Source organism: Pelobates fuscus, chromosome 4, assembly GCF_036172605.1.
Source record: "Pelobates fuscus isolate aPelFus1 chromosome 4, aPelFus1.pri, whole genome shotgun sequence".
NCBI classification, from domain to species: Eukaryota; Metazoa; Chordata; class Amphibia; order Anura; family Pelobatidae; genus Pelobates; species Pelobates fuscus.
Window position 1 is genome coordinate 236,720,270 of NC_086320.1, and position 26,975 is coordinate 236,747,244.

At 41.6% G+C, this 26,975-nt stretch overlaps 1 pseudogene; it reads left to right on the top strand.

Annotated features, from left to right (window-relative positions):
- The first annotated feature begins 1,678 nt into the window (after positions 1-1,678).
- Positions 1,679-25,670, top strand: LOC134609412 (uncharacterized; annotated as a pseudogene).
- The last annotated feature ends 1,305 nt before the right edge of the window (positions 25,671-26,975 follow it).

The following is a 26,975-nucleotide window of genomic DNA, read 5'->3' on the forward strand; positions in this document are numbered from 1 at the left end:
TGTGTGTGTAAGTTTCACTTTCGCTTCTCTGTGAACTACCATCATAAATCTTCTCTTGACAGCTAATTTTGTAGATTCTAAGCTGTGTTAAACCATTGGGAGATGTTTACATTACCATATTGTATTGCATACTATGTTATACTGAATATTCATTGATTATTATCACACATGTTGTAACGGATCGCCTGGCACCCCGACTTGGTACCTCCGTTAATGGATGCTCCTAGTGCTTCCTGAGGACTCCAAGCACTCTGGCAGACACCACAATCACCGAATCCGAGAAACCTTTTAAATTCTCCCAAGCATATGAATGCTGTAGACCATTGAATAGGAACCATACGAATAGGCTTGTACTCCTAGCAGTCAACTGGAACATTTCTCTTCACCAGAGTATTCCATATCATATGAGAATGCCCCGAACACAAATTGGAAGGCATGGCCTGAAGTTGTGGGAGGGGCTATAGACCTACTTAAGGGACTCCCCCCTTCCCTTACTTACCTTCGTTGGTCTAGACGAACAGGCCCACCCTCCACTCCCATTAGCTATATTTTCCTCTATGTAAGCCCACTTTATTTACCGGCCTACAGCATAAATCGGTTTCGGCACACCTCAACTATTTCCTTTTAGTATTTCTCTTCACCAGAGTATTCTTTATCATATGAGAATGCCCCGAACACAAATATATATATATATATATATATATATATATATATATATATATATATATATATATATATATAATCCAAATGAAATAGGCTGCTCTCCGGACTTAAAAATTCCAATTTTTATTAAAGTTGATTAAAAATTACGACCAACGTTTCGGTCCCCGTTCGGGACCTTCTTCAGGGTCAAATTCAGCAGGTCCTGCTGAATTTGACCCTGAAGAAGGTCCCGAATGGGGACCGAAACGTTGGTCGTAATTTTTAATCAACTTTAATAAAAATTGGAATTTTTAAGTCCGGAGAGCAGCCTATTTCATTTGGATTATTTATCATTTTGGAGCTTTGGTCTGGCGCCCAGCATTGGCTTATGGTACACGTGAGTGCTGGGGATTTCAAATAATTTTTATATATATATATATATATATATATATATATATGCTCTAACATTTAAAAAGAAAAGGAGGGAAAATTAATAAATGACACTTAATACATTTGAATCAGTTAACATTCATAAAATATGCATGTATCCAAGGGCAGACAGTTAAGATGGATGTGTATATGTTGTCAAATGTTTTCACTCAAAACTTCAAGATGGAAGATTAAAAATTAATGTGGCGGAGCCTGACCACTGACCAGATCAGACATGCTTTGTCTGAGCTCCCACGTCTGGGCAGCGAAACTGGAGATTACAGCGAGCCTCAAAAGGGCACTGACCCGAACAACGACCAAACTACTCACCAGCCGGTGATATACACGGAGATACCGCATTTGACCCGACACGGCACCAGAGTTGCCAGACTAAGGCTTGAGGCCTACCTGAGCTTGAGCTGGGGCGAGACGTCCGCCACCCAGTTCTCCGACCGGTGTGAACCGGTGGGGGTTATCCCGGTCCCCACAGGTGACAACCCAGGCCAACCGCAAGGCTCAAGCACCAGCCCTGCAGCAAAGTGCGAACGTGATGGCTTACCCCATTATGGCCGACGCCACACAGCCACGTGTACACCAAAATGGCGAGATGACTCAGAGCCTCCGGGATAAACCTGCAGATCCCCCCGTACCACCAGCAGCAATGGCAGCAAAAAGTAAGTGGGAAGAAGTAGGGCGATGGGAGAGCGGGTCCACTCTGGGCACTCCTTACAGGGCAAACTCCCAGCCTCACATGATGGGCCCACTTGGGCTGAAGACTACAAGGGGAACATCCCTAGAGCATCAGTCACAGATGCAGCTGACCCAACGCCATGGAAGGCGTCGCTCCACTGGGATACGCTGCAGCCCCTCACAAGGGCAGAACTTGTGGCCAGAGAATGCAGGCCTTCAAGAAGGCCCAGGGCTCCAGGGTGAACTCACCTGATCTCTGGACCACGACCACACTCAAGCCACCACCAAGCCGAGGGGTCGGCTGACCCAGGACTTACACCCCAGCCTGATGTGCCAGACTCTAGTCTTACCTGCCACCACACACAGCTCCATACCTGCACTATAGCACCTGTCAGCCTGACACACTTTCACCTCACAAACGCGACATAAAGTAGCACATGGCAGGAACATGCTAATACAAACCCTGGCACGACTACACTCAACGGCTCTGACCGCCCCCACACACATGTAATACAATATTTTTGTTTTATTTATTTTTTAAGAAATCACTTAATCAATTATTACTTTAGATATATAAAAATTACTTTCGGAAGTGGAAATTTTTGATATCCTTAGTCAAGCCGTTTGGAGTCATGGTATTTAATTTAAATATCCACTTTGTGGGGATATTTATTGTATAATAATAGTAAATAGTTGAGAATTGCCCACTATTTCAATTCTCAGATCCCAAAGATCGTTATCGTGTAAGTGAAATCTATTCCATATAAATAAAATCACAATTTGTTATAAAAATAGATACAATTTATTGTGACAATTTAAATAATAATAATATGTAACATGTGTGGCGAAACCGACCTCGCCACGTGTCCTTGGAGGGGGCTGATTGCCCGCCTCTTGCCTTTGGACTATGGACCAGACTTTATGGGAATGTGATACCCCAGATAGCCATACCATGGAGCCTATTCATATAACGAAAGACTATGGGAAAGACTTTAGCTCCATGGCAATTGTACTGTGTGAGTAGGATCTGCGCGCTATTCGGTAGTTTTGTGCGTGCAGATCCCAGCTATCTGGGGATAGGTGAAATGTCTGTGTGTTATGTGTAAATGTGACTTTATGTATTTTAAAGTGTTTTATGTTGTTTTGCAACCATGTGGTTAATGGAGTCTGCCTTTAGTCCTGGGTAATTGGATTACTTCTCCAATTAACTCCAGGGCAGAAGGGAGGAAACCAGGGTGCATTGTGGGGATGTTTTTCTGCCAGCCAGAAAGGAACAAAAGATACTTTTAGTAACTTTTGAACCCCTGGTCGGATTCATGCCATTTTTTAATATGTTGTTCCCCTGAATGGATTGATTGTGGATATGTATTTTTATGTGAATGTGATGTATGGTTTTAAAGTTATGAAAGTTGTGTAAAAGTATATTTTACACTGTATGCATAATGGGATTATGTGTCACACTAAGGGGAGGGGATGTGTGGGAGGTAACATCTATGTCATTGGTTCTTTTATGCCTCCCCCTGGGTGTGGCCTGTATGTGTGAGTTGGAAATAAAAGCCAGGCTGGATGAGCCAGTCCAGAGTTCCTGTTTAACCCTCAAAGTGATGTGTCGTCTCATTATTGGGGGAAGGATTTATTGCATGCTGTTCCAGTTGACTGCTAGGAGTACAAGCCTATTCGTATGGTTCCTATTCAATGGTCTACAGCATTCATATGCTTGGGAGAATTTAAAAGGTTTCTCGGATTCGGTGATTGTGGTGTCTGCCAGAGTGCTTGGAGTCCTCAGGAAGCACTAGGAGCATCCATTAACGGAGGTACCAAGTCGGGGTGCCAGGCGATCCGTTACAACATGTGTGATAATAATCAATGAATATTCAGTATAACATAGTATGCAATACAATATGGTAATGTAAACATCTCCCAATGGTTTAACACAGCTTAGAATCTACAAAATTAGCTGTCAAGAGAAGATTTATGATGGTAGTTCACAGAGAAGCGAAAGTGAAACTTACACACACAGAGCTTGCAGCTTAAGGCCATAAAACTTTAGCTGACAGTTAGAATAACCCTTTCAATGCTGGCTAGACCTCCTACATAATTAAGATCTATTCTCATGCAATTTTAAATAAAATAACATTTAAACCAGCTCATTAGTCATTTCCTGGAACCGTCCAAAAGTAATCTACCATGTTCTATAAGCAGAATTTTAACTTGCCTACACAGATATTTTATTTTAGAGCAAATCAATACACCTGGATAAATATCACGATATGCTAACATGTGATATTTCACATAAATACATAATTATTCTAATTCCATCTGCAGAATGGAATGGTTATAACTATGTACTTCTTATTTAACTAAGATTTCTAAATATCGAAATCTGATCGTGATTTATCCAGTCATATATCATGCTATTAGAAAATTTTAATTAATTTAGATTAATTAAATGAAACCAGTATAATTACCAGTTAAAGAGATGTTCTCATCAGATGTTCTCAGGTATTCTCAGGAATTTGAATGTCATGGGTCTCTTTCTCTGTCTCCTGACTTAGCCTGCTTCCAACTGCTTCCTCTGCATACCTCTCTCTTCCCTTTGTCTTAACTTTTAAAGGGAAAAATTCTCTGTTCGTCACTAGGTGATAGGCCAATAGAAAACTGGAGGTGTGGTTACCTTCCAGATAGCAATTTAAGTATTTGGTCTATAGAGGGCAGTCTCGTCCCACTAAACATTCCTATCCAGGAAAGAGTTAACTTTTCCTGGTGGCTATTTTGACGTCATTTACCTTATCTTTATGGTTGTCTATAACTTAAGTTTTCTGTCAGGTCAAAGAGTTTTTTTAGGCTTTCTTCAGACTATGTGTCTCCAATTCTTGCTGTAATTTCTAATATGACAGTTCGTAAACTAAGTTTCACCTTTCTCTTACAATGGGAATCTTATACAATATTGAAAGTAAAATTTAATTATTTAATCTTCTCTGTCATAAATATCTGGTTTTAGAATTAATTATATTCCATTAGCATTTAGACAGTCTGTCCATCCCCCGTTCTCATCTCTTATCAATTTGGTTCTTATATACTAAGCATTCCTTAGCTTCTGGCAAAGTGGTTAGTTTTACAGAAGGGATAGAAATCTTGTGTCTTTTGTTAACTTGAAAATAACAAAATGGAGTCTGATCTGTTCCGATTGACTCTGACGATATACATTTTAATTTCTATCATAGCACAAAATGTCTGCCGATATAAATACCCTGACATTTTAAATACCTAAATACCCCTTTAGTGCATTTCATAGCAAAAAATTAATTTAGCTTATGAATAAGCACTACGGAAGTTACCAGACATATTGTGCAATCACATCATTTCTAACATAGGCCCGTGCGTGGAATGAACATTTTTGTATATTTTTGTACCTGTAAGAGTTTTTAACTTTACACTTAGTACAATCAACCATAATATCATTATTATCATAGCACACCCAATAATAATCTTAACATGGATGAACCAGTCAACACGAGCAATAAGGTCAGTGTAACGGAGCTCCGTGTACTCCGACCAAGTACCCTCCGTTGATGGATGCTCCTAGCGCTTCCAGAGGACTCCAAGCACTCCACCAGACACCATAAGCACCGCAGGCTGCAGCTATCTCCCTTAAGAACGAAGCAGGAACAAGCTCTTACAAGAGCTCAGTGATTATAGCAAGGGAATATGCCTAGCATAGCAATCCCTTGTAGCAGATTCCCCAAATAAGAGACAGGACTCAAGTTGAGGGTAAAAATAGAACTCACTGGCTGCTAGCTTGCAGCCCTTTTTATTAGGTGCTCCCATGAAGGGGAGGGACACACACAGTAACGTACATTAACCAATCACACAATAGTTACATCCCACACATAGCCCTCCCCTCTACCTGTAAACTAATTATACAATTAAAATAGGTAGGGAAAATACAGTTTTTAAACAACATTCATAACTCCCAAAATATACATCACATTCGCATAAAAATACATATTCACAATCAATCCATTCAGGGGAACAACATACTCAAAAATCATACGAATTGGACCAGGGGTTCAAAAGTTAGTAGAAATGTGCATTTGACCTTCTGGAAGCATGGTTTTACAGGGCCCTCTATCCTGGAGACAATGGGGGGAAGTAATTCAATTATCCAGGACTAGAGGCAGACTCCATTAACCACATGGTTGCAAAACGCCATAAAACACTTTAAAATACATAAAGCCACATTTTACACATAACACACAGACATTTCACATATCCCCCGATAGCTCAGGTCTGAGTGCACATTATTAGGTGAATGGCACTCAGCCCAACCGAATACAGTTTAATCGCCATGGAGCCAAAGTCTTTAATCACACGAATAGGCTCCATGGCATAGCTATCTGGGTTACCACAGCTCACACAGGGCAAGTACCAAATGACCCCACTGTATTTAAAGGGCCAGAATGAGTGACATACACTCTGGTATGGACGAATACTGTTTTTAAAGGGCCCAATCTCCCAGGGCCATAGTCCAAAGGCAGCAGGCGGGCAGCCAGGCTTCTCCAATGCAATGTGGCGAGATTGCTCTCGTCACAGTCAGTATCTAGCTCAGAGTATTTAAATGTGTCCACAGAAATGTTATCTTTCCTGATTGACATTTGGATAGTGTGGTTGGGCTTATGGTCCAGCAAGAACTTTAGATTAGGATCTAGAGGGATATCTAGATTCTGGAAGGGATCCACCATCTCAATAGCAATTTCGATGACGTCAGTGTACACTGGGTATAGCGTAATGTCACCAATGGTGATACGAGAGTCGTGGGGTACCTTGATCAGTGAGACAGGTGCTGGTAAGGCAATTACATTATTAGTCACCTGGTCCCTGTGAAAAACAATCATGTTTTTAAGACACGTGCTTACCAACCATTTATCTTTTACTAAGATAGCATGTACTAACGCATTACTGTCGGTTTTTGACATAGTTACTTGACATGTTTCAGAGCCATGTTTAAGGTACTCGATCCCACACAAAGCATTGGTAGAATCGTACACAAAAGGTTTTCCATCACATTGGAAATTAATGTCTTTGAATTTTTCACAGTTATTCAAAATGGGTATTGAATACAAATCTGGTACCCACAGTTGAAAAGCCAAAACGTCTGGGGTTTGGACTTTTACATGGATATTTTCCTTCCATGTACCGACGTTGTAAATTGTTTTCATTTGAAAAAATTTTTTGGGAGTTACATATGGTATTGCCAATAAAAAGCAAATCTCCATACGTTCCGGGTCAATTAAGAGAGGTATAGCGCTCCCCATCTCAAAGGCCAGATTTAATTGCATGGGCTCAATTGTTTCTCCATCCACATTGGCAAGCATCGCATGAACAATATCCTTGGACACAAAATACAGAGGTATGCGTCCCCCTGCCAATTCGATCATTCCAGTTTGCACTTCGTCAAGAAAAGCAAGTGTGTGGAACAATAGTGGGTCATGCAGAAATAGAAGTTCACGCTTAAATAAGTCATGACTTTGGTGCAACTCAGTGGGTCTGGCAATTAACTCCGAATGCAAATTTGTTGTAACAACTGTGTCTTCCACAGTAGTTAACACATCTTGGAGAAGTGTTCTTTGCTGTTTTTATCACCTGATGAATATCGTTAATGTGTTGCTTTAGCACATAGATTTCCATATCCAGCTTTTGGACAGTAATAGAGTTGGCTGCAGACATTCCAGTTGCAACAACTGCACCGACAGTGACACAAACTAATGCAACAATTATAGCGGTGAGGAACCTTTTGGGTCGGTTGCTCATCGAAATAGAACTGGATACAAATGGTTTCCGGGCTTGCTCCAAGATGTTTCGCACACGGTCCTGTGCTCTTTGCATCTGGTACCAAGTCTGTAACTCAGGAAGCTGCATCGATGAAATGTTGTACTCCTTCTCGATGGAAATTTTGGGGTCCAAGCTGACGAACACATGTCGGGTCAGGATCCTCTTCTCTGTCAAGATGAACCCTGGTGTCTCTTGAATCAGGATGCCGGAGGATGGTCCCATCTCTGTGATCTGGTCGGTCTGTAGCTCTTGGCACAGGAGCAGTACGATACAGAAAAACGCCACATCCTTCTTGGACATCTTTCCACAGTCACGGATCAGGAACTCATTTCAGACTTATCTACTAATGATTCAAGTTTTGTTAAGCATACAAACTTATAACAGTGTGACATCACTTGGCCTAGGACAACACATTATTACAATTCATCAACATATGTATTCTCTCTAATTCTATTTTTATAACTTCATCCCTCACTTCATTTATTACTGACTCCTCAGCAATATGCCTATTGCAGTTAAACAAGCTAGTAACCTGCTTAAAAATGTAGTTATTGGATGGCAAGGAAATGGTTAATGACAGGAACGTACATGAGATCATGGCACATCACAACATTTCACATCATACGATACCACGTAAATCAAGCATTCATCCAGGTTAGTCGTTCACCCTTCTGCATCCGAATCCACACCTATAATCCTTAATTGAGATTTAGGATGACAAGCACGCAACTGGTTAATGTGAACCCACTTTTCAATAAAATCACCATCCTTAGGAATTTTTATTTTGTATGCTACTGGGGAGATTTTGTTAATGATGAGATATGGCCCTTTCCAAGAAGGTAAAAATGTATTTTCCATGACTTGATTTCGCGCAAAGTTATACAGATAGACTTGATCTGTTATCTCATATTCCTTTTTCGTGGTTTTTAAATCGTAATAGGTCTTAACCCCTGTCGCTACTTTTTCTAGATTCTTTTGGGCAAAAGCAAATGCATGCTGTAAATGCTTGCTCAAATCTTCGATATACTGATGCGTAGTGGCAGCATTGATCAAGTTATGATCCGAAGTACGATATAGTAAATGCTGTGGTAAAACCATATTTCTTCCTGTCATCAATTCAAAAGGTGACAATTTGGTAGCAGTGCTAGGTGTAGCTCTAATCGCCATTAAAACTAGGGGCAATTTAATGTCCCAGTCTTTACCAGACTCCTTAACATACTTCTTCAGAATATTAACGATAGACTGGTTATATCGCTCTACCCCCCGCTAGACGCAGCGCGGTATGCAATATGTAGCTTTCGTCTAACACCTAGAATGTTCCACATCTTAGCCATTACTTCACTGGTAAAATGACTACCTCTGTCTGACTCAATTCTTTGAGGCAGATCGAACCTGGAAAAGACATGGTTAATAAACAAAGTGGCGCACACAGTACTCGTGTTCTCTTTACAAGACAAACACTCTATCCACTTTGTGTACATACATGTAATGGTTAACATGTATTTGTTACCTCTTGAAGATCTTGTTACAGGACCTATAAAATTTGAATATCAGACCAGGGTAATGACACCCCCCTCTTCTGAAGTGGTGCACGATGGGTTGGACCATGGGGTTGATATTGCGGACAAATCAAGCATCCCTGACAATATGTCTTAACATCTCTTAACATGTGTGGCCAATATGCATAATCACGCAATATCTCATATGTGATCTTATCACCACGATGCCCAGATGTAGGTGCACCATATGCGTGTTGGAGCATTAACCCTCGGTAAACAGTTGGGACTACCCATTGTTGAATACCATGTTTAGAAGTTCTGACCAGCAACCCATCCATGATACTAAATTGGACTTTATATCTCATCAAGATTCGTAAATCTTCATTATCTTTGCAATCCTCATCTATGATGGGATTGGCAGTAGGGTCTTCTATATGTTTATAGAATATGCCTATGACGGGATCATTCTTCTGACTGGTAATCAGGTCCTCGCTAGGAGCTTCTTGACTCCATTGCACGACATTTAAGTCGGGATTATCTCTAGCCTGACGTCTAGTTATGACTTCAACATGAATTGAACCTATATGATCATCAATGTTTAGGGTTTCACCATTGATGGCTGCTTGTTTTGCCAGTGAATCGGCTAAGTCATTACCATCCTTATCAATACCTTCTATTTTAGAATGGCCTTTGGTTTTCTTCCAATATATGGTTAAACCATTTTCCTTAACCAGTTCATCGATTTTACAATACAATTTCCCATGTTTAACAGGTTTGTTATTGCTTTTCAGCATTTGGTTACGTTTCCAGCTAGGCAGATATTCGACTAAACTGTTGCGAACATAGTTGGAATCAGTTATGATAACAAATTCTGTGATACTATATTCTATTGCCATTTGAATGGTCTTATATACTGCACAGAGTTTGGCTATCTGACTGCTTTTGGGATACCTGCAACTAACTTCCGTTCAGCACCAGCGACGTGGTGATATGAACAACCATCAATGTATACCCACGGTAGTGGTCGACAGTATTCCTCGTCATAAACTTTATAAGGAGATAGCAATTGCTCTTCTAGGAAGTCATCTCCGGTGTCATTATCATCCAGAGATGGAGCAGAACAGTCATGTAATTCTGCTAAACCTTGGGCAACTGGGCTTCTCTTATTGTGTTTATAATGGACTTCTAACGGCCATCCCTGTAAGGATAGGGTCCTTGCAGTAATCCGACTGTTAGAGAGATTACCGTCTCTAATTCTTTCACTCTGCAGATACTGTAGAGGTTGGTGAGCTGTTTCTACAATTGTTTTCTCACCTTGGATATAGCTACGAAAATTTTGTAGTGCCCAGACAGTCGACAATAACGCCTTCTCACACGTGTTGAATTTAACTTCAACAGGTAACAAAGTCTTGCTAGCATATGCAATAACTTTGTTTAAACTGTCCTGTTTCTGATACAGAACAGCACTGATGCTTAAATTGGTATATCCTGTCTCCAGATAGAAGGGTTTACTCCCCTCTGGGTATGCTAAACAGGGTGCCTGAGTGAGCTTCCTCCTCAGTTCACTTACCGCTTGGTTCTGAGGCTCCCCCAGTTCCAGGTAGTTTCCTTTTTAAGCAGGTGTAAGAGTGGTTTCGTTATTTCTGCATAGTTATCTATAAACTTACGGGAGTAGTTAGTCATACCAAGGAACGATCTTAATTCCCTGATGTTTGAAGGTGTTTTAGCCTTAATTACAGCTTCAACATTCTTCCTCTGGGGATTGAATCCTTCAGAGGTTACCTCATGTCGGAGGAAGTTGACATGGGTGCGACACCATTGCGCCTTTTGACAGTTTAATCCCTGCCTCTCTTAACTGAGTGAGAACATGTCTAATCTCTATGATATGCTTATCAAAGGAAGTGCTTTTCAGCAAGACATCGTCGACATATGATAACGTTCCTCTCTCGAGTGCGTCAGGCATAGCTTTATGCATGAACACAGCGAATTCATGACCAGAGTTTATGTAACCGAAGGGCATACGGGTCCAGGTATACTGCTGCTTTCCAAATGTGAAGGTCAATTTGTATTGGTCTTCATTATGGACTGGTACAGTCCAATATCCCTGCACACAGTCAATGGCAGTGAATTTTTTGGATCCCTGCATTTGTACCAAACATTGGTCTACGTATGGCACTGGCCAACCAGATATATAGACGCGTTTATTTCGCTGTCGTAAGTCAGCGCATAAACGCCATTGTCCATTAGGTTTCAGAATCCCCAAGATCGGATTATTATACGAACTGTGCACCGGACGTATAATGCCCCTTTCCTTTAACCCCTTAAGGACCAAACTTCTGGAATAAAAGGGAATCATGACATGTCACACATGTCATGTGTCCTTAAGGGGTTAAATTCTGAATGATGTCTAGTAGACCATCATATGATGCTAATGGGAGTCTATATTGTTTGATAAATACAGGTGGTAAATTTGGATCAGTTTGTATTCTGGCTACGTGGAGGTTAGTTAACCCACAGTCGTAGGAATCTTTGGCAAAAATATCTTGGAATTTCAAAAGGATTTCCTTTAGCTGTTGTCACTCAGCATCGTTGGAGCAACCGTCAGCTAAAGATATTTGCTCTTCTAGCCTTTCCTGAAATCCTGGAAAGATTTCAGGCTGGCCTATCTCATAAGCTTCTTCAAGCCTAGAAGTTAGGTCAGTTCGGTGTTGACTTACCTTTTCTCTTTGGTCATGATACTCTTGTGATTCCTGCTCATTGAGCGGATGATCGAAGGTGATTGATGCTTCTTCGATTTTACACGAGCCTTCTTCGACGTTGAAGGGATATACAGATAGGATAGTGAATAATCCTTCTGGGGAGGAATGGAATATTTGATCGACAATTTAGTCCTCAGTTAAGTATTCTTCAGGGATGAGGCCTATAATTTGGTTTTGGAAACCAAATGTATAGTGCTCAGCATCCAATGCTAGCCCTAATAATGTTCCTTTTGGTAAAGTAACACTATTGGGTGTAACATTGTTGACCATTATATAGGTGGGAGTCTTACCTATACTTACCATTGGTGTATGTGTTACCACCATCCCTAATTGTTGTATCCTGTTGGATAAACAGATTAGGGCATCAGAGTTTTCTAATCTCTGACCCTCCTTGACCTGTAGGGGTAAAATAAAGTTACTTGTCCCTTGTGGAATGGTTATGTCATCAGGTACTTGGATACTTACCACATATGGTAGTATTTGTCCTGATTTCAAGGTGGTTTCCTCGTGTAGGTATCCACAAGGATTACCTTTTAACCTTGTCCACAAGTTGGAATTAATCAGGTCAAGGTGTATGGCAAAGCGATGTATGACATCATTGCCAACGTAAACCTGATAGCGAGGTTCGTCTATCACTAGGAATAAATGTATAACTGTCTTATTTCCAATGGAAATAGATAGTAAACATTTTGCTATCACATTGTGACTCTCTGATTTGCCATCCAGGTTCTGGATCCACCTGTCATGTGGGGAAGTGTACCTGATCAAATTAGGATTAGCGATCCTCTGAATCCTCTCTGGAGCAATTCTTACGGAATGCTCATCTACAGGTGAGATTGCATCATTCAGCTGCAGGATAGTCACGTCAGGTGACTGACTATTCCTAAAATGTACCTCAATCGAGTCAGGTCTTTCTTCTATCACATGGCAGTTACGATCAGATTGTACATGTGATTTCTCATAGGTTATAGGAAACTTAGCTTGCGACCATACAATTCCATTCACACAGTCAATAATTGTGTTAAGTCTTCTGAGTATATGTTGCGGTCACCGGCCCGCCGAGCCTCACGGCCGTGCCCGACCGACACGGCCACGCCGACAACACAAGCTTACCTGCTCGTCGGCGAGCCGGGAACCGCTCCTTCCGTTCTTCCGGGCATCACGCCCGAATCAAACATGGCGCCGACCACGTGGTCGCGCCTAAGAGTAGCTCCGCCCCCGAAAATTATACCAACGTGTGCGTGACGTCACGACGTCAACGCACACGCACATTTTGGGGTCAGAGGTCGCCCTCTGACCAATCATAGCCTAGAGAGAGGTATTTAAACCCCTAGCTTTCCCCATTACTTTGCCATGTCGTGGTTTCAGTTTCCTGGTTTCCTGAAAGTGCTAATTCTGTGTTTCTGATTTCCTGGTATCCTGATCCTTGGCGTTTCCCTGGTTATTCTGATCTCTGGTTTCCCTGACTTGGCTTGTTTAATCGGTATTGAGTATTTTCTGGCTTCCTTGACCTCGGCTTTCCCTTTGACCATTCTCTGTCTCTAGCGTATTAGTCCGGCCATTCTAAGGTCCGGTTTACGCTCTATCCTGTTATTTTCCTTTTCTTACTTATGTATATGTTTACATAGTTTCTGCGTGCTGGACCACATTACTAGTCGTGACAGTATATCTATACCCAGAATCAGTCAGTTATAGGGGAGATCTACCACTATCACCGGGTGTCTAAAGGTTTTGTTACCTATTTTAAACTTTAACCAGGTATTGCCAATAACATGAAGTGCATTTCCTCCAACACTCAACAGAGCATTGGGGAAATCTCTTAGCTTCGGCTTATCCGTTGCTAAGTCCATTACCTGCTGGAAGTAGGTATTGAATAAGATAGTAGCTTGTGAACCAGTATCTATTAACCCTTTGAAAGGCTGGGGTAGTGAATCCTGTATTTCTACAGACATGTAGTACCTTCCTTCATGTTCTTCTAATTCACATAAGAATTTAGAATGTATCAACATATTACTCGTTTTCCATACATTACCGGTCACAGCAGTAGTTTCTACCTGTACTGAGGAATGCTCAGTCTTACCCACAGGCCCATCCTTTTTAGGAAAATCTTGAACTGTCAAGCGGGAACTAGTGGTTGGCATCTCATCACTTAACCCTTTCAGGTCTGGATCCTGGAAGCTAGTGGCTGCTGGGGCTATTTTAGCCTTTGGCTGAAATGAAAAAACAGAGCAACACGTTGCGCCTCCTTCACCCGGAAGTTAGGCAATAGGAAGGTAGGCAATAGGTTTCCTAACACAACTATTTTACGTTTATTTGACTGTGAGTACCTGGAAAGGAAACAGGGTTAGGTATTACATCTATTGACAACCTAGCCTGTTTAGTTACAGTAGCTATATTTTCTGCGGCACTTGTTGCTGCTGCAGTTGCACAGGTGGCTCTGCAATTGGAGCTGTCCCTAAAAAAGGATTGATAGCAAAGACTTGGTTAATCTTTGTTATTTCCTCCATTAATTTGCCCATCTGGTCTGTCAATTGACCAACCTGACGACGCAAATTGTTTCCCCCATTGCCGTTTTGTCTTTGCCCATTAGAATTTGGCTAGGATGGATGAGACTGTTGGGAGTTATTGGAAGCAGATTGGTTGTTTCTGTTTCGATATCTCCTATTTCCCTGAGGATTCCTTCTCCATTGGGAATTGCCTTGGTTCTTATTAACCCAGGGGCGTTTATTCCCATTGGCGTTTATTCCCATTGGCAGGAATTTGCAGAATTGCTTCTGGTGTTTTCCTGTTTCTGAGGTTTTGGTGTTTTCAAAACCTCGGAATAGGTCCTCTTTTTCTGTTGGGTTTCTAAACCTAACTGAATTTTAGTCTCTGACACCATTTTATCACCAGGTTTCTTAACCTTTGGCTGATTTTCGTCATGTGCATGGTGTATAGTATACAATTTCATGCACTGACTGACTAGCCATTCTAATGGTAACTTACAATCGTAATCTCTTGCGAGATTCATTTGTATGTTTACCGGCATGGCATGAAAATACAGATCTTTGAAGTCTGTACTTTCATACCTGGGTTTTCTTTGGGCCACAGAGTATGCATTTTTAAGAATTATTAAAAATTCTCTGGGGCTTTGATCTAGACGGCACTTTAAGTTATAATGCGCTTTCTTTGCAGAAGCAATGGTTTTATACTTACCATATTTCATGATTATTTTATATTTCATCTTGGACCAGGACATTAACTGTATAGCTTGAAAACTTTCAAGATAAACACGGCACATTGAATCAAAGGTCCACGTGATGAACCATTTCTTATGGATGTCATCATACATGCCCAATGAATTCATGGCTCTATCATAATTTTCCAGATGTTCAGATATGTTTCCTGAACCTCTAGAAAATTGTGGGACAGTCTCTCTAAGGAATTTAATAACCTTTGGCGTTTCATAAACAGGCTTTGTTAATTTACGATCTCTGTTTCTTTCCCTGTGTAAATGTCTATGCGATCTGGCTGCTGGAGAGGAATTAGATCCGTACAACAGTGCAGATGGCATATCAGTCACATGGCCTTCAGAGTGGACAGTGCAATCACTTTCACTCCCATCACTCTGAGCTTCTCGTTCACTGTCACAATTCTGATCAGCATCAGAATCCTGCCAGTGTACAGAACCATGTCTGTTTTCATTCCTATCACCTTGAATCTGATTCCCTCTGTCAAGTTTGGCCAGGACAGTCTTTTCAAACTGTTCTGCCCAAGATTGCCAGGAATCTACAGGTGTTTTCTCAGAATTACTCACATCTTTACTTTGAGACTGTTTTATGAAAACCTGGTCTGGTGTGGGAAAATCATAAGAAGGAGGGGATTTACAGATAGTCTTTTCTTGCCTTTTTGTGCAACTTTTTGGCTCAGAATGATGGCTGCTAACTTCACTGTCTGATTTCTGACTCTCCTTTTCATACTCATCCAATTGCGTTTTAAGCTGATTTATTTCCTGTGCATATTTATCCGTCAAAGCTTTCATTACTTTTTCATGATCAGCCTGACAAGTTTTATGCTCAGCAAGTAAATCTTGGTATTTCCCATCTTGAATGCCCAATTGTTCACTGTACGTATGTTATTATGTGTTCATCACTTAGAATGGTGTGTTTAGCTTCCCATTCTATGTTTTTCAACCAAACCTGAAGCATGAATCATTTTTCATATGTTTATGAATATGGACTAAAGCTTTTTTCCTTAGGTCTTCAATTATTTCAGTATTATCTGTTACAGATGTATCGCTGGCCATTTTTTTATACACAGATTTAATCTCAATACAAAACTCCTTTCTATATGAAGATTAAATTGCATGAATTACACCAATATTATTGTATATGGAATATAATTTCAACTTAAATGATCTCAGCAGCGTGCCTCCAATTTGTGGGGATATTTATGGGATAATAATAGTAAAAAGTTGAGAATTGCCCACTATTTCAATTCTCAGATCCGAAAGATCGTTATCGTGTAAGTGAAATCTATTCCATATAAATAAAATCACAATTTGTTTTAAAAATAGATACAATTTATTGTGACAATTTAAATAATAATACTATGTAACATGCGTGATAATAATCAATGAATATTCAGTATAACATAGTATGCAATACAATATGGTAATGTAAACATCTCCCAATGGTTTAACACAGCTTAGAATCTACTACATTAGCTGTCCAGAGAAGATTTATGATGGTAGTTCACAGAGAAGCGAAAGTGAAACTTACACACACAGAGCTTGCAGCTTAAGGCCATAAAACTTTAGCTGACAGTTAGAATAACCCTTTCAATGCTGGCTAGACCTCCTAGATAATTAAGATCTATTCTCATGCAATTTTAAATAAAATAACATTTAAACCAGCTCATTAGTCATTTCCTGGAACCATCCAATAAGAGTAATCTACCATGTTCTATAAGCAGAATTTTAACTTGCCTAAACAGATATTTTATCTTATTTTAGAGCAAATCAATACACCTGGATAAATATCACGATATGCTAACATGTGATATTTCACATAAATACAACATTATTCTAATTCCATCTGCAGAATGGAAAGGTTATAACTATGTACTTCTTATTTAACTAAGATTTCTAAATATCGAAATCTGATCGTGATTTATCCAGTCATATATCATGCTATTAGAAAATTTTAATTAATTTAGATTAATTAAATGAAACCAGTATAATTACCAGTTAAAGAGATGTTCTCATCAGATGTTCTCAGGTATTCTCAGGAATTTGAATGTCATGGGTCTCTTTCTCTGTCTCCTGACTTAGCCTGCTTCCAACTGCTTCCTCTGCATACCTCTCTCTTCCCTTTGTCTTAACTTTTAAAGGGAAAAATTCTCTGTTCGTCACTAGGTGATAGACCAATAGAAAACTGGAGGTGTGGTTACCTTCCAGATAGCAATTTAAGTATTTGGTCTATAGAGGGCAGTCTCGTCCCACTAAACATTCCTATCCAGGAAAGAGTTAACTTTTCCTGGTGGCTATTTTGACGTCATTTACCTTATCTTTATGGTTGTCTATAACTTGAGTTTTCTGTCAGTTCAAAGAGTTTTTTTAAGGCTTTCTTCAGACTATGTGTCTCCAATTCCTGCTGTAATTTCTAATATGACTGTAACAGATCGCCTGGCACCCAGACTGGGTACCTCCGTTAATGGATGCTCCTAGTGTTTCCTGAGGACTCCAAGCACTGCAGCAGACACCACAACCACTGAATCAGGGAAGCGTATAAATCCTCTCAAGCATATGAATGCTGTAGACAGTTGAATAGGAAACCATACGAATAGGTTTACACTCCTAGCAGTCAAACTGGAACAGCATACAATAAACCCTCCCCCAATAATGAGACGACACTTCACTTTGAGGGTTAAGTAGGACTGAGGCTGGCACTCCCAGCCTGGTTTTTATTACAATTGTTGAGAATACAGGTCCGCCCACAGGGAGGGACAAAACAACCAATCAATCGGTACAATACACACAGACACTCCCACACAAAATCCTCCCCTCTGCCTGTAATAGGATTACTGAACACAATGGGTAATCTCATTATCACAGGCAGAGGAATACAGTTTGATAAAAAATATCACAGGGACCCCAAAACATGCAATAACCGCATAGTATATCCTCAGAACCAGGGGATCTGGGTGAACCACATATCCAAAATTCACCCAGATCCATTCAGTAGTTTGGAAGATACAGCTTAATGCAGATTCAGCAGAACATATACAGATTATATAAAAATAATTACTGTATAATGTGTCCCCTGTTGTATAGTTTAAAACTACTGCACGATGTCTTTGTTTGCCAAATACCGGCGAGATGGCACCGTGTAGAAAAGTCACAACAATGTCTGTGAGTTAAAATGGCCGCCATCCATTGTTCTCACCATGTGCTTCATCCATTGTTCTCACCATGTGCCTCTGATACCTGAAATGGTGGTCACCCAGTAACTCCACAGTATGTCCCCAGATGGTTCTTAAAGGGCCAGTAAGGTCATACATAATCCATTATGCCCAAATATTGTACTTGAAGGGCCATATCTCCCAGGGACCATAATCACAGGGCAGGAGGCGAGCAAGCAGTCCCCTCCAGGAAACTGGGTCAGACTCTGGTGCAGGGTCCAGTCCGCTACATTTCTCCCCTTTACCCACTAGACTAACAGGGTATCTGACCTCCTGCCGGTCAGTGCCCTGGTTAGTCCAGCAACCCACCCACGAAGCACAAACAGCAGTACAGCCCACCCACAATAAATAGTTACTGCACCTGGATGAAGGAGAAACTTGTTCAGGTCCAGGTGCCTCACCACGGCTGTGTGGGGGACTGGTAGGCTGCCTTGGTGGGTTGCTGAGTGGACAGAGACTACGGGTACTCTGCCCTGGTGCCAGCGCTACCCCGGAAGTAGCCTGGTTGGAGCCTGGTTGTGGGAGGGGGAGACCGACTGTCTCCCCTCTGGATACACAGCTCTGTGGCTGGGGGACAGGACCGACCGTCCTTACCCCTTGTGCTGCCAGTGCAGAGACTACGGTCCCATCTGCACTCTTGTTAGGTTAACTGTCTCCCCTTGGTGGGCTAGGCTGCTGCTGGGGAGGGGGAACGAGACCTTTCCCTCCCGGTAAAAGATTCAGCCGCTGAGGAGCAGGACTGACCGTCCGTACTCCCTGTAGCTTGGGCGCAGAGACCACGGTCCCATCTGCGCTGGTGAGGGGCTTAGTGTCTCCCCTTGGTGGGCTAGGCTGCCGCTGGGGAGGGGGAACGCGACTCTCCCATACCGGTAAAATATTCTGCCGCTGGGGAGCAGGGCTGACCCTCCGTACTCCCTGTAGCTTGGGTACAGAGACCACAGTCCCATCTGCGCTGGTGAGGGGCTTAGTGTCTCCCCTTGGTGGGTTATGCTTCTGCTGGGGAGAGGGGGTAACCAGCTCCTCTCCCTGAACTGTAGACTGCCACTGGGGAGAGGGGGTAACAAGCTCCTCTCTCTGAACCACAGACTGCCGCTGGGGAGAGGGGGTAACAAGCTCCTCTCCCTGAACTGTAGACTGCTGCTGGGGAGAGGGGTTAACAAGTTCCTCTCCCTGAACTGTAGACTGCCGCTGGGGAGGAAGGATGACACCTTCAGCTTTCTGTACCACACACTGCCGCTGGGGAGGAAGGATGGCACCTTCAGCTCCCTGTAACGCACACTGCCGCTGGGGATCTGGGCCGACTGCCCAGCATCCCTGTAGGGCCGGTATAGAGTCCCATCTCCACCTGCCATCTGTGGGTCTTCCCAGGACCAATCCGTGAGGCCCCTCAACATTTGTGAGTAAGGGCCATCTGGGCCGGCTGCCCAGCATCCCGGTGGGCCTGGTGGAGAGACCTTGGTCCCATCTCTACCTGCCTGTTGTGGTTCCTCACAGGACCAGTCTATGAGGACCCCCACTTCGGGTTCCTCCTGCCGCCTCAGGGAAAGACGGCTTACCTCCTCGGATGCAGCCTCTACTTGGCTGCTGTAACGCTCCTGCTGCTGAGCATACTTCCTCTCTTTCGCCAGCCGGAATTCTCGGACCAGCCTTGTGTTTCGCTCGGCCATGACCTGGTTCCAGATCACCCGGCGTGTATCCATGGGTATATCATCCCCATACTCGGCCACTCGCTGCCTCACCTCGGCCAGCCAATCATCTCCAGAGCCAGAACCTTCCATACTTGTCTGCTCCCAGGGGCACAGCACGAGTGCTAGCGCTGCCCTCAATTTGTAAATCCAAACAGTGTCTCTGAGCTGCTTTACCTCACACTAGGATGCCATCCCACCGCTTGCCACCAATGTAACGGATCGCCTGGCACCCTGACTGGGTACCTCCGTTTATGTATGCTCCTAGTGTTTCCTGAGGACTCCAAGCACTGCAGCAGACACCACAACCACCGAATCAGAGAAGCGTATAAATCCTCTCAAGCATATGAATGCTGTAGACAGTTGAATAGGAAACCATACGAATGGGTTTACACTCCTAGCAGTCAAACTGGAACAGCATACAATAAACCCTCCCCCAATAATGAGACGACACTTCACTTTGAGGGTTAAGCAGGACTGAGGCTGGCACTCCCTGTCACGGCAAGGGTGCATATTTTATTATTACACTATGAAATATTATCCTTTAATGTAATTTGTGTAGCAAATGGCACGAATTACAGAGATGGTAGTGCTGAGGTCAAAAGGGGGTTACATCCTTTGAAGCTGGGACCCCCACAGAGGTCGGATGACAGAAGGAGAAGTGTGGATGGCATAGCAATGTTGAAAGGATTTTACTAGTATGGATGTGAAGTAATCAAGGCTCTGCAAGGTGTGAGGTTCTACACTTGGAAAAAGTCTGAATGTCTCTTCATCCATTTGGCCTGTACCTTGTAAGGAATGAGTAAATCTCTTTGATATGTAAATGCCATTAGCTTTGTTCCAGTATCATACCCAAAGGAAGGACAAAAACATTCATATTTACCCCACAGAATAATAATAAAGCCTCAGTTATTATATTTGGAATGGGACAAGCCCAATATTTTAATTAAGCCTAAACATGAGTTGCACAACTTAAACCGTGTGGCAGGAATTATGATGTCTGTCCTATTGGATCACAGGTGGGGCGTGCAACATGTCTATGGAATGGGAAAACAATAACAAATTCATAGAGACAATTATTATTTCTGTGGCAAGTACAGTAGAGGAGATATAAACCAAAAGTTTATATTTGGCTTGTTGTTTCTGGAACAAAGGAGGTGGTCACTTAGAATCACTATAGGTACGCCCCTGGGTGGGGTGTGATAATTCCACCGGGTATATCTCCTGTGATCCTGAAGGGTGGTGGTGTACTTGCTTGGGGCCAAGATCTAATTTTGAGTGAGTCACCATCATCCTTCCTTGCCAGAGACCCCTTGGACAGAAGTTGTACTTTGAAAACCTAAGTGAGTAATTAGGACTTCTGTTATTTTATCCTTTTTGTTTTTAACCCCTTAAGTCCGGAGGGCGTACTATTACGTCCTTTTAAAAGCGGCTCTAAACGCCGCCGGACGTAATAGTACGCCCTCCGTTTTTTAGTAACTTACCCGGTCGCTGGCGGTCCCACGCCGGCGATCGCGGTTCGGGGGACTCCCAGGGAGCCCCCCGCGGCACGTCCGCCCTCCAGGAGCCCTCCCGGCCATGTGAGAGTGAGGTCCTTGCGAGGACCTCACAATCACATGGCCGGTATAGCTGCCTGCTGCATTGCCAGCAGGGGGACCAACTGTAATGACAGTTGGTCCCCCTGCTGGCTGAAAATCAAATAAAAAATGTTTAAAACAGTGTAAAAATAAATAAATTATATACTTAGATCATATATATATATTATATATATATGATCTAAGTATATATATATACACATATACACACATACACATACACCGTCTAGGTGTATTTTAATATTAATATATATAATTATATATATATATTAATATCAAATTACACGTAGACTGATACTGATTAAATATATATATAATTATTGTTATATATATATTTATAAATAATAAAAAAAAAATTAATATGTAAATACGTAAAAAAATTAAATAAAAAAAATAATTAAAAATAAAATATTAAAAAATATATAGATGTGTTTTATTTCGTTCTAACTGTATTCTGATATTAATATATATATATATTTATATCAAAATACACTTATAACGAAATAATATATATATCTATATACATAAATATATACGTATATATCACTATATATATACCTATATATAAATAAAAATATTAAAAAAATATATATATATATATACGTATATATACACATATGTATATATATACATATATTAATTCTACACATATATTTATGTAATAATTTTACATAATTAGGTATCCTAATTAATTACAATTAGCGGGACCTGCCTGACCACCCATGCCGAAAGTATAGGGAATTTAATTTGCTAGCACTATATTTAACCCTATAACTTTCCAAGACACCATAAAACCTGTACATGGGGGGTACTGTTTTACTCGGGAGACTTCGCTGAACACAAATATTAGTGTTTCAAAACAGTAAAATGTATTACAACCATGATATCGCCAGTAAAAGTGACGTTTTTTGCATTTTTCACGCACAAACAGCACTTACAGGGACGATATTATTGCTGCAATACTTTTTACTGTTTTGAAACACAAATATTTGTGTTCAGCGAAGTCTCCTGAGTACAACAGTACCCCTCATGTACAGGTTTTATGGTGTTTTCAAAAATTACAGCGTCAAATATAAGGCTTGTGTTTAATTTTTTTCACATTAAAATTCGCCAGATTGCTTACGTTGCCTTTATGACCCTATGGTAGCCCAAGAATGAAAATTACCCCTATGATGGCATACCATTTGCAATAGTAGACAACCAAAGGTATTGCAAATGGGGTATGTCCAGTCTTTTTTAGTAGCCACTTAGTCACAAACACTGGCCAAAATTGGCGTTTTTTGCATTTTTCACACACAAACAAATACAAACGCTAACTTTGGCCAGTGTTTGTGACCAAATGGCTACTAAAAAAGACTGGACATCGCTTATTTGCAATACCTTGGGTCGTCTACTATTGCAAATGGTATGCCATTATGGGTGTAAATTTATTTCCTGGGCTACTATACAGTCTCAAAGGCAACGTAACCAATCTGGCGAATTTCAATTTCAAATGTAACACGCTATATTTGACCCTGTAACTTCCCAAAACACCATAAAACCTGTACATAGGGGGTACTGTTTTACACGTGAGACTTTGCTGAATACAAATATGTGTATTTTATTGCAGTAAAAGCAAACAGTATTATGACATTGACAGTTAAAATGTCATGAAGAACGAAAAAAATCAAAAAAAATCTTATTTTCTCCCATTTTTTTCATATTAAATTATGTTTCATAGCCAAATATTTGATATTAAATGAAAGCCCTGTTTCCCCTGAATAAAATGATATATAATAAGGGGGGGTGCATTTAATATGAAAGAGGTGAATTACGGTTGGACAGACATATAGCGCAAATGCCAGGTTTTGTTTACGTTTTGTTTCGTTCACAACTTGTACATTTGGCTGCGGTGTTAAGGGGTTAATGCTGTTGGTGTAAATAATTTGTTTATTATATGTTGTTATATGCACTGTGACCATGTTCTGCTCATAATAAACATTCATTTATTAAGTTCTGCCTTTGTCTGGTTAAGAATCACGTTACCTGAAGAGACTAGTTAGTATTTTTGTAATTACATAGATATTGTGCTAAGTAATATTTGGTGGGTTTTTATTGTTGATTTACCTGGGGGACCAAGGCACCCCATTTATAAATTGTCTCGGTGGTGGCAGCGTTAAGATAGTAATAATTATATTATTATGTTTAAGTGTGGGTGGTGTTAAAAAGGGGGATTTTGTCATTATTTCCGGTCTAGTGCAGACAAATAGTGTACTTTAACCGTTTCACCACCACAACTACGTCACGCACACTCTTGGAGTAGGGTGCGTTCATGACAAATTGGTGGCATAGCGGTGGGATAACTAAAAGATTTTTCATCTTTTTATACCAGATTTTAGTGTTGCTGGATTTGTTGGTTAATCCAGGCACTAAAAGAAATTGTCTCAATTTCTTAGGCTGAACTCAGTGCATATATAATATATTTACACCTCAACAGTTCCCCCCTCCTTCTCTGTTTTTTCTTTGCTATCTTTTATTTACTAAATGGAGTACCAGGCACAGTCCAAGGCAGCGCTAGACCAGCTTTGCCGGGAGAGATCTATTCCCTGTCGGGGAAAATCAAAAGAGGAACTATTACAAGCACTGGTGGACTATGATATGTAACAAGCGGTGCAAAATTATGCCTCAAACACTGCAGAGGAGATACCTGCAGCTTTTGTCAATGATGTACCGAGATCTGGAGATCCTTTGGATTCTTACTTGCAAACTGTGTTGAAATATGTGGACTCAGCAGATACAAACCAAAAACTGCAGCTTATCCTTAAATATCAGGAGGGTGAAAGAGAGGCTGCTGAGAGGGAGAGAGAGGCTGCAGAGCGGCAAGCTGAGAGAGAGGCCGCTGAGCGCCAAGCTGCCAGAGAGCATGAGCTAAAAATGGCTGAGTTGGAGAGGTTGACTGCCTCCCCTATAAGTATAAATTCCAGAGACTCTTCTGCACCCAAATCACGTGCAGAGAACTTTCCAACTTTGGACAAAGATGGTGATTTGGATGTTTTCCTGCGCAGTTTTGAAAAGGTTTGCAGGCAGTACCAGCTACCAAAGGACCAGTGGGCAAAATACCTCACCCCTGGTCTCAGAGGTCCTGCACTGGAAGCATTTGCTGCACTTCCAGCAGAATTCGACCAGGACTATGATGTGATTAAGGCTGCCTTGCAAAAACGGTACAACCTTACTCCTGAGGTGTACCGAAAGAAATTCAGGACTTTGCAAAAGCATCCCACAGAAAGTTATGCAGCAGTTGTGGGGCACCTGGTGACAGCATTCCGACAGTGGACTACAGGGCTGGAGATTACCACTTTGTAAAGTTTGCAAGACTTGTTAATAAAAGAACAGTTTTTGCAGCTCTGCCCAGCCGATGTACAGGAATGGTTGCTGGACCGGAACTCCAAAACGGCATTGGAGGCGGGTGAGCTGGCAGATTTCCACACTGCCAATCGAGCAACAGTGGACCGGAGCAGTGGTTTTGCTAAGGGAGCATCTAGCTGGAGGACCACACCACCACGACTCCCCATCACCAGGCCTAGCGGGCCATCTTTTGTTTCAGCTCCTACCTCAGGGAGAGGGGGAGCTAGTGCCATGTCTGGGCAAGGAGATAGTCGCAGATGTTTTATTTGCAACCAAGTGGGGCACATTAGTGTTGCTTGCCCTGGGAAACGGAAGCCAGCATTATCAGCTGGGGAGGGACGCTCCTCGGAACCAACGTCCTCTGTGTTGTTTGTAACCAGATCAGAGGGCAGCAACAATGTGAATCTGCAACCTGTGACAGTCGGAGGAGAGGTAACTGTGGGACTCAGGGACACTGGGGCAGATGTGACTCTTGTGCGTCCAGAGCTAGTGCGCTCTGAGGACTTAATTCCTGGCAAGACTCTAGCAGTTAAAGGAATTGGGGGGATACGGCTTGTAGTGCCAATGGCACGAGTTTATTTGGATTGGGGAGCAGGGAAGGGTTTCAGAAATGTGGAGGTAGATGAGAATATCCCTGCAAATGTATTACTTGGTACTGACTTAGGTAGATTGTTATCCCAGTATGTGCCTGAAAGTAATGTGTGTTTTAGGTGAACAAAAGGAGCAAAGAGCACTGCCTATAGAGTATATATTGGTATATACAGCTATATTGATTTAAAGTAAAAATAAAAAATAAAAAATATATTTATTAGTGAACAAGATACAAGGTGATTATTTCATACATCCACTCCTGAGCCGTCTGTATAGATGCATACAGGGGCATACAGAGATGCTATGCAGAAATAAAAAAAGGTTTAAAAGGACAGTCAGCAGCACCTAGATCACAGCTATTCTCAGATCAGTCGTTACAATGTCTCCACCGTTACGATTAGTAGTACTTTTGGCAGTTCGTCCAGCTGCACAAGATACTTTCTGTAACTATAATCAAAATGCAGGAGACTTAAGCTGTCTGAGTAATATCTCTTCCGTTATGGTTAATAATATCTCGATATAGTTTAAAATTGAGAAAGATATCAACTGTAATTGGAATTACAACGGGAGACCAGTGCTGTCTGAATGCTGTCTTAGAGTTATAATAGGCTGCAAGCTATGGTAGTGGTACGTTCGATTCCTGCAATGGTCCCTACTCCGGGCAGTGAATTTTGAAATACCCCAAATATAGTGTGGAGAAAAGACAGAGAAAAAAGGAAATATATATCTCTGTGCCTTCAAGGGCACCTACCAGATAGGAGAGCTAACTGCAGGAAAAGGAAAGGTACAGAAGGAGAGAGGTATTTAACCCCTTAAGGACACAGGACGTGTGTGACATGTCATGATTCCATTTTATTCCAGAAGTTTGGTCATTAAGGGGTTAAATTAATCACAGAGTAGTCAAATAGTAAGTACTGACTGTGCCTTCAAGGGCACCTTCCTTTCAAATCACTAGCTGGCTTGCGTCTAAATAACTAGGATATCAACAAAATAAAGTATTATTGTGCATGTGTTAAACACATGAATAGCGTTATAACCACAATCCGTGTGAGTGGCTATAACCTTAGTGTCCCTCCCGATACACCCATGACCTATATGGATATCGTTAGTGATCAGAGTATTCTTAAGTATTAGCTGCTGGTGCAGAGAGTATAATGCTAGGAGAGACCAGAAAAACCCTGACGCGCGTTTCGCCGGTAAGGCGGCTTGAAAAGCGCATTTCGTCGGTAAGGCTACTCTGTGATTAATTTAAATACCTCTCTCCTTCTGTACCTTTCCTTTTCCTGCAGTTAGCTCTCCTATCTGGTAGGTGCCCTTGAAGGCACAGAGATATATATTTCCTTTTTTCTCTGTCTTTTCTCCACACTATATTTGGGGTATTTCAAAATTCACTGCCCGGAGTAGGGACCATTGCAGGAATCGAACGTA